This window comes from Octodon degus, unplaced genomic scaffold (assembly GCF_000260255.1).
Source record: "Octodon degus isolate 3935 unplaced genomic scaffold, OctDeg1.0 scaffold00002, whole genome shotgun sequence".
NCBI classification, from domain to species: domain Eukaryota; kingdom Metazoa; phylum Chordata; class Mammalia; order Rodentia; family Octodontidae; genus Octodon; species Octodon degus.
The window spans coordinates 35,724,380-35,733,743 of NW_004524578.1; the positions used below are offsets into that span (position 1 = coordinate 35,724,380).

The 9,364-nt window shown below is 43.5% G+C and overlaps 1 pseudogene across 1 annotated transcript; it reads right to left on the bottom strand.

Annotated features, from left to right (window-relative positions):
• Positions 1–329: 329 nt before the first annotated feature.
• LOC101559586 lies at positions 330–4,442 on the bottom strand (annotated as a pseudogene). Its single transcript, XR_192319.2, has one exon. The product of XR_192319.2 is annotated as a vigilin pseudogene (transcript).
• Between the last annotated feature and the right edge of the window lie 4,922 nt (positions 4,443–9,364).

Sequence of the window (9,364 nt, forward strand, 5' to 3'; positions counted from 1 at the left end):
TTCCATTTTTGTTTTTAACAAAGGTTTTTTCTTTTTTCTTTTTTCTTTTTTTTTGCTTTTATAGAGTCAAGGAAATTTATTTCCTGAGGTCATGATAGGAATTCGACTCCTAGCCGCTGCTGCGGAGCTCTGGTAATGAAGGTCAGAGTGCTGACCACATGCGGGTGCACAGGAAGCTGGAGTCTGTGTGCTCATGAGGTGCTCAATTACCTTGGCTTAGTGTTTCAGACAGCGGCGCACCTGTCCTGGAGCAGTGTCGGGGCAGATGCCAAGCTGCTGGGTGCCGACTGGGCCTGGAGCAGCGGCCGCATGGGGCCGGCCCATCAGGCGTCACCGCAAGACCTCAGGGAAGGGAAGCGCATCAACAAGTCATGAGGGTCCAGACGCTGGGTCAGGTGGAGACAAACCACTGTGTGGGTGGGTGCAGGTCAGCAGGCTGGAAAGGTTTCTGCTTTTTGATCATTATCGCTTGGGACCCCAGGGGAGGGTCTTAGGGGCCACCTGTGCCCCAAAGCTGGGAAATTCCTCAGAGCTGCTCATGTCAGGAGCCTTCTCATTGCTGCTGGCCCAGGGAGCATCCCGCACCACAAAGCCCTTGGATGGGGCCTTGGCCTCTTCATGTGCCAGGGGTTTCATGTAAACCTGTAGTGCCTCGCTGTCTACCATGTCAGCCAGGTAGTCTTCTTCGAGGTTGAGGCTGTGGTCGATGGCCTCCTCCAAGTTCTCTGGGAGCCCCGTCACAGTGACACAGTTGGGGTCTGGAGCTCCACTCTGGGGGAAGCGAATGTCTACCTTGAACTCATCCATGATTTTTCGGATGGCTTTGCCCCGGGCACGGATGATGCGGGCATGGACACGGTGGTCTAGGGGGACGTCCTCAGATACCATCTGCTCAAGCTTCCCCACGATCTTCAAAATGGCATCCCGGGCAGCTTCTGTGTTCTTCTCATAGCCGGTGATGGTGATTTGGTCCTGGGGCTGGCCCCCATCATCCTTATCCGGAAACTGGATGTTCACGTCATGCTCCAGTCTGATTTGGGTGATCACTGCCCCTTTCCTCCCAATGATCTTGGGATGGTATTTGGGGTCTACGATGACATTCAGTTTGAAGCTCCTTAGAGCCCGGTCTTCTTGCTCAGCCTGCAGCTCCTTCACGCGCTCTAGCAGCCCCACCTTGGCCCTGTCCAGATTTGCAGCAAGGCCTGTGATGGCGATGACATCAGACTAGACATGAATATTCTAGACATGAATATTCACCTCAAACTCATCCATCATTTTGCGGATCCCACTCCCCTTGTGCCCAATGATGTAATGGTGGAGATCAAAGGGTACCTCCACTTCAGTGGTGACTGGAACAAGGCCCTCCAAAGCTTTCTCGGCAGCCTCACACTTCTCCTTTCGGCCAGAGATGGTGATGATGTCATACCTCCTGGGTGAGCTGGGGTCAGCCTCTCTGCTCTCGCTGACTTCATCTCCATTCTCCTGGGTGGCAGGTTCCATGCCATGAACAGGGGTTTCCTCTCTGTCTGGGAACTTGATCTGGACACTGTAATCCTGGGTGATCTGCTGGATTCTAGAACCTTTGGGGCCCATGACAGATCGATGGAATTTCTGGGGAATAGCACACTCCACAGTCACTTGAGCCTCCAGGTCCTCGGTGATCTCCCGGATGCGTTTCTTGGCTGCTTCCACATAGTCCTTGGCACCTTTGAGGGTGACCCTGTCACTCTGTGTGCCCAAGCGTGGGAAGCTGACCATCACCCCGCCATACTCCTCGGCAATCTCTCTCAGCACCTGGCCCCTTCTGATGACAAAATGGCGGTGGCTCTTGGGGTCTACCAGCATGTAGTCTTCGACTACGTTGTCCAGGTTCTGGATCAGGGCCTCCAGCTCTCGCTGAGCCTCCCGGACAGCGTCCTCCTTTCCTATGATGGTGATCAGGTCCTGGTCCTTGTCCTCTGTGGCTGGGAAGATGATGGGGGCTCCGGTGCTGTCACACACCTTGCGGATTTTGCCGCCCCCTTTGCCAATAAGGAATTTGTGATACTCTGGCTTGGCTCGGATGTCCACAGTGAAACTCTTGGTTTGCTTCTCCTCAGCCAGGTGCAGGAGCTGCTTTCTGGCCTTCTCCACATCTGAGGAAGGGTCTCTGATGACAACGGTGTCGCTTCCGGAACCTTCCATAGGAAAGTGGATGTGGACCCCACCACACTCCTCCATGATGGAGTGGATCAGATGGCCCTTTGTGCCAATGAGAGAGTTGTGCAGCTTGGCCGGGATTGAGACCTCCACCTTGGCTATGTTGGCCAGGTCCTTTTGGATGGACAGAATCCGACTCCGCGCAGCCTCACAGTTGGCATGCTTGCCTGTGATGACGATGGTCTCAGAGTTGCTGTTCTCTGCTGGAAGGTCAATCTTGGTGTTGCTTTCTTCACGGATCTTCTTAATGTTTGCACCTCCTTTGCCAATGATGTTCTTGTGGAACTGTTTGAAGTCGGAACAGAAATCGAGTAGCTATTTTCCACCAGGTCTGCCACCATCTTCTGCATATACTTGGTGCATTTTTCCACTTCATTCTTGGGCCCTCTGAGTTGGACAATGCCACTTTTTTGTGCTGGGTCTGGAAAGTTGTTGATAACCTCTGGGAATTTATCACGAATTTCACGGATCCGTTCACATTTCTGCCCTATGATTGTGAGATGAAATGTCTGCTCGATGATTAAATCCTTGGTACGCTCATTTTCCATGCGAGACGCGAGCTCCAGAAGCTCCCTCTTGGCCTGCTGCACACCTTGGGGGTCCCCCTCGATGCGAATCAGGTTGCTCTTCTCACTGTCAGGGGGATGCGCACAGACACCTTGTACTGGTCTTTGATTCTGTTTATGTTGGCGCCACTCTTCCCAATGAGGTGTCTGTGGAACCTGTGGTCAATGTTGATCTCCATGTAGTCCATCCAGTTAATCAGGTCTTTGACCATGCTTTCAATCTGCTCCTGGGCCACATTTACATCCTCTGTGGGACCTTCCAGGGTGATCTTGTCCTCACCTTCTGTGAATTCGATGTGAACCTTTGGCATCTGCTGAGTGATTCTGGCCAGGTTCTGCCCTTTCTTACCAATAATGAAACGGTGGGGCCAGGAAGGGGCAGAGACTGAGGAGACTGTGAAACTGTTAGCCTTGGCATAGACTTCTGTCAATGCGTGCCCCAACTTCTCTGGCTCGCCTTGAAGAACCACAGTTTCAGAGGTGCTCTCTGAGGGTGGGATCTCCACAGAGACACCGGTTTTCTCAAGGATCTCCTGTAGGGAGTTGCCCTTCGGGCCAATGACATACTTATGCTGTGATTTCCTCACCTCCACTGCGATGGTCGTGGTCTTCTTTTTCTTCTCCTCATAAATCTTCTTGATTGGAGCCACTGCCTGAGCTAATTGCTCCTTCTCCCCAGTGAAGATGATCTCCGTCCAGCTGACACTGGGTGGAGGGATATTGATGTGTGTCCCCATCTCCTGCATGATCTCACCCACAAGCCTATTGTATGGCCCTGTGATGAAGGGATGGAAGGCCTTCTCCACTTCTAGTCTCTCCACAGCACGCTTGTCCTGCTCAGCAGAGATGAGGAGGACTTCATGGCGAGCTTTCTCTATGCCCTCTTTGGTGCCAGTGATCTTGATCTGATTGCTGGAGTCTTCTGGGCGTGGGATCTGGATTTTGGTTGCAGTTTTTAGCTCTAAGTCTTGCAGTTTCTCCCCATTTTTGCCAATAACAAAGCGGTGGTGCTCCCTAGGAATGGGAACTGTTGCTGAGGCCTGAGTCTGCAATCTAGCAACGATGTCCTTCCGGGCTTTCATGACAGCATCTAGCTTCCCTGAGACCATGATGGAGAGGCCTTGGTCTTTGGCCAAAGAGAGCTCCAAGTGAGCACCGGTCCTCTGCATGATCTCAAGGCAGATTTTTGCTTGTTCACCTTCTCCAAATTGATTCATGTCCTTATATTTTCTTTCCTCTAGGGGCACATGGAACACCTGAGTGATGACAGAGCCCTTGATGGGCCGGATCTTGTTGCTCCAGGCTGCAGTGGGTTCCCGGGCACTCTCCAAGCAAGCTGCTTTCTCAGGAAGTGGCGGGAAGGCATCCTTGTAGGTCAGAGGGTCGCTCTCCTCCTCGGAATTTAACGCGGCCACTTTGATTTGTTGTGGAACCAGCCCACTTCGGTGTTCAGCAAAACTCTCTTGGGTCAAAACTGCAACAGAACTCATGGTTGATCTCACACCAACACACAATCCGGGTAAGCCACAGCAAAATGGTCAGTAGCCAGAAAGTCCGTCCTGAGGCTGCCTCTGTCAGCCTGCCAGCTTTTGCTTTTCCAATCTTACTAGTGTGAAGAAGAAACCAGGCTCATAGATAGGAACTGTGGCGAAATATGGACAAGATGCCATCTTGGTAAAGGAGAAGAGGCAACCTTAACAAAGGTTTTATTTTTATGTTTTATTCTCTGGACAGTCTGAATATTAAGTTGGTTTCTAGTGTAATATAAAAAGCTAAATCTTTTCTTTTTTACTTAGACACTTTTAAAGCATCAGTCTATTTGGAATATTTAGTAACATAAAAGAGTTACTACAAATGTCTACACACACTGTGATTGCGAGTATATAAGTAAACAGGCATATTGAAAAAGATTAGAAAAAATATAAGCAATGGGAAAGTCATTTATACAACTGATTTTTTTCTGTTTAAAATTATATTGGTTTTTCTTTATAATCTTGCTATCAGAATAGCTATAACCAGAACTTGAAATGTTTACCTTTATTCTTCATCCCTTCAATCTTCTCCTTGAAGCCCAATAATATTTTCCAATAATAATTTGAATACAACAGCTTCATGGTGAGCCAGAGTCATACCACACAGTTAGTGGATGGCATATACTTTCCCATCAGGCATTATTTAAGTGGCATCTCCTAAGCCAGACAACCCGGTGACTGCTGAAAATAAGCATGAGAGAAGAGAAATCCATATGTGCCTTCAAATACTGAATTCTGGAATGGGAACGTCTTCATGATTAAATCAGTGAAAGACCTCTATAATGAAAGCTATAATACTCTGAATAAAAGAGATTGAAGAAGACGTGAGAAAATGAAAAGGTATCTTCTGTTCCTCCTTGATAGGTAGAACCAGTATTCTCAAAATGGTCATTTTACTGAACATGATATATAGATTTCATGCAATTTTCAGTAGAAACATAAACATTATTCTGTATTAGGAAAAAATATTCCTAAAATTTATACAGGAATCAAAAGGAAACCCAAATACCAAAAGCAATCATGAGCAGCAAGAGTCAGGCCAAAGGCATCACAGTCCTAATTAGGTCACATACCTAACAGCATAAAAACAGCATGTCCTGGTACAGAAGCAGATATGTCAAGAAAGGAACAGAACTGAGCATGCAAGAATGTCCATAGGCCCTTCAGTCACTGGATCTTTAGTAAAAGGGCCAAAAATATACATTGGAGAAGAGATGACCTCTTTCACAAGTGGTGCTGAGAAAACTAGTTAATAATGTAGGGAAGAATGGATCTAGCTCCACACCTTTAAACTTGCACTAAAATTAAATGAAAATGGATCAAAGACTTATATAAAGAGAGAAACATCAAATCTGATGAAAGGAAAATTGGTGCAGCTCTTGAAAACTTAAGCAAAGGCAAAGACTCTGAATAAAATCTCACAAGTCCACAAAAAATAACAACAACAACCAACAAATGGGAATATAACAAATTAAAAAGCTTCTGCACAAAAAGGGAGACAACTAACAGACTGAAGAGAAAATCTGCAGACTAGAAAATAATTTTTGCCAACTACTCTTTGTGTTACTGCATAGCTCCTTTACAAAGTGTCTTGCCAAATAAATGATACTGGGTTTTAGGTTGTTGGCCTCTCCTTCTGGCGTTAGATTCCAGGTTTTCTCATCTCAAACAAAGAATTGAGCAAAATGTATAAAAAGCAGTGGCAAAGTTAATTTGAAAAACTAAAAATAAAGAGTGAGGGAGAAACAGGCTTTGCAGTGTGAACTTGGGCCAACTGAAAAAGAAAAAGGCAAGATAAAAGAGCACCTTGGAGAAAGTGCACTGGTGGGGGGGGGTGCACTTCTATGAGGAAAACCAGGATAGCAAGCTCCTCTGGGGTCAGTGTTCTTTTATACTCTCCAAATCCCAAGGAAATCCCATATGGGAACTTCTCCATATGGGTTCTGAGATGCAGTGCTGGCATCCCACCTCAGGCTGACATCAGTCCAGGCCATCCTACTGAAAGCTTGGTCAAGCTCTCCCAAAAAGTCCACAAGCAGAGCTTTGAAAACTGTTTTGTGCATGTGTTCTGGGATCCTGTAATTAACAGGTCATACCTGCTTCCCCAGCTAGCTCTGCCTTGCCCTAACTTCCTATGCACTTGGACGGAGAGCTAATATCTAGAATACATAAAGAACTAAAAAAAAAAAAAAAACCTGGGCCCCTCAACCTACAAAACCCAATCAAATACAGACAATTGAATGAGTAGATACTTCTCAAAAGAAGTACAAGTAGCCAATAGATATATGAAAAAGTACTCAGCATCTGAAAATGAAGTATAAAAAGTAAAGCCCTATTAATATGATGAGCTGTAAAAGGCTCAAGTCAAGAACTTTGGACATTGACAGTTTTATAGAAAACCCACTACTATTATGGACTATTGGACTATATTGGGATATTTTGCTGGATTTATGCACCTACAGTATTTAAATGACAATGGAATGTCCTTCTCTGACAAAGCTAAACAAAAAAAGGGGGATACAAATGAACGACCAATTTGTATCTGTATACTCAAAATAGTTAGGATAGATATACAGCTCCATTCTCTTAATTCAATGAATAGAGAGGTTTGTTCTAATAGTGTTTGAGACAGGATACCAGGTCTGCATCTTATACAATGAATAACCACTAAGACAACAATATGCAATGTATTAATTATTGAAAATGTGCTAGTATTTGGTTGTGAAACTGTCTCATTTCTATTTGTTTCTCAATAAAAATATTTTTTAAAAAAGTACTCAGTGTCTTTGGCCACTAGAGAAGTAGAAATCAAGACAACCCTGAGATTCCTTTTTACTTCAGAAAGAATGACTAGAAAGCCTGACAAGTATAAGGTCTTGGGTTTGATTCCAAGTACAAAAAAACCCCAAACAAACAGCAACCATGAAAAATGGCCATCACACACACACACACACACACACACACACACACACACACACACACACACAATGCTGGTGAGGTTGTGGGGGAAAAAGAAAATCTTTCTACATTGTTAACGGGAGCATACATTAGTAAACCATTATGGAAATCAGTATAGAGATTCCTAAAACCCTCCCAAAAACCCTAAAATAAACATTCCATTTGACCTAGCTATACCAGTATTTATATCTTCCAGAAACAATTAAAGACATCATATTCCAACTATACCTACATACCCATGTTAATAACAGCATAACTCATAAAAACTCAACAGTGCAAGCAGCCTACATGCCCAACAACAGACGAATGGATAAAGAAAATGTATTTAGACATAGTAAAGTACTACCCAGCCATAAAGAATATATTTGTGTCATATGTAAGAAAATGTATGCACTTTAAGACCATAATGCTAAGTAAAATGAATCAGAAGCAGAGGTTGAACATTGCATGTTTTCTCTTATATGAGAAATCTGAAGCATAAATAATTTAGGAGTAAAATAAAAGAAAGATAACAGGGGACAGGGAGTTAAGCTTTGTGGATATGGGAGCAAGACCTGAGGTGGGGAGAGACAGGAAGGAGAGGAGAGGAAGGGGAAAAAAAGGATTCAGATATGGCATGTATATGTACCAATTCTTCAAGGTAAGTGTATTTAGAGAAGAGAAATGAGAAGAAAAAGTACAGAGACATGCTTAATTTAGTAAAGATGTCAACTCTCCCCAAGTTTCTATAGCTGTTAACATTTTCAACCAAAATGCCAGCAGAATTTCTGCTGGAAATTGAAAAAATGCTCCTAAAGTTCACAAGGGAGGATTATTATGGGAGGGAGTAAAGATATTATTGAAGAAAAAAGAATAAGAAGTCTCTGTTGTATCAGAAATCAAGTTATGTTACAATGCTACCGTCAATAAAATTGCATGGAACTGGCCCAGAGATATAAATAGAAAAATGAAAATCCAATAGAAAATGTAGACGCCGACCCAAGAATATGTATTTGAATTTTGGGTGTGATAAAAGAAATTCAGTGACCACTGGAAAAAATATCACAGCAGTAGAACATATCTTAAAATATATTGCTATAGGAAAAGTGTTAAATGTAAAAGAAAATGTTAATTAAATACAGAAAGAAATGTATGTGAAGACTTAATGTTGGGATTAAGATCTGTAAAGCACAAACCATACAGGGAAAGGCTTGAAGTTAAAATGGGCTATTTGAGGAGAAAAAGCAAAGTGACTATATAGAGGGAAATGCCACTGTATGTGACAGAATGACAGACACAGAATTATTCTTCTTAATACATAAAGAGACCTCAGGCCAGGGAGATAGTTCAGTGGAATAAGTGCCTGCCTGGAAGCTCAAGGTCATGAATTTGATCCTTGGTATTGGAAAAAAAAAAAGAGAGACAGAGAGACCTTAATGTGACTACAAAAAATTGACAAAGGAACATGAACAAGAAATTAATAGAATTACTATACATTACATTTAAATTATAGATATCATAAATGTATTACAAATGTAAAAACAAAATGAATTGCAGAATAGATTTTCCACGTCAACCCAGAGCACTGAGCTGAATCTTTAGACCTTTATTTTTTCATTTTTGATACAGGATCTAAGTCGCTCAGTTGTCCAGGATGGGCTAGAACCTGTGATCCTCCTGCCTCAGCACCCCACCTAGAGCAATGGGCTACAGGTCTTTGCCAACATGCCTAGGTTGTCACAGCTATTTATCTATCTTAAATAGCAAATATTTTGATGACCAGGATGTGGAGAAATATGCATTCTCATACACAACTCATAGGAATGTAAATACTAACATTTCTGGAAGGTAATTTTGTAATATGTTGCCTTTAAAGCCTCAAATTAATAGATACACATTGACCTAGAAGTTCACTTTGAGCAATTTATCTGAAGGAAATTGTTTGGAAGTGCAAAGGTGTATTAATGGGATATTCGCCTCCACCTCGGCCTTCCCCCTCACCTCTGCCGCCTTCTTTGCCTCAAAGTGTTTCTTACAAAAAGTGTTTCTTCCTTTATATCTTTGTTCTATAAGCTTTTCACTATTTTTAAGTTTTGGCTTTATTTTACTTTAAAAACACACAGAGTGGCC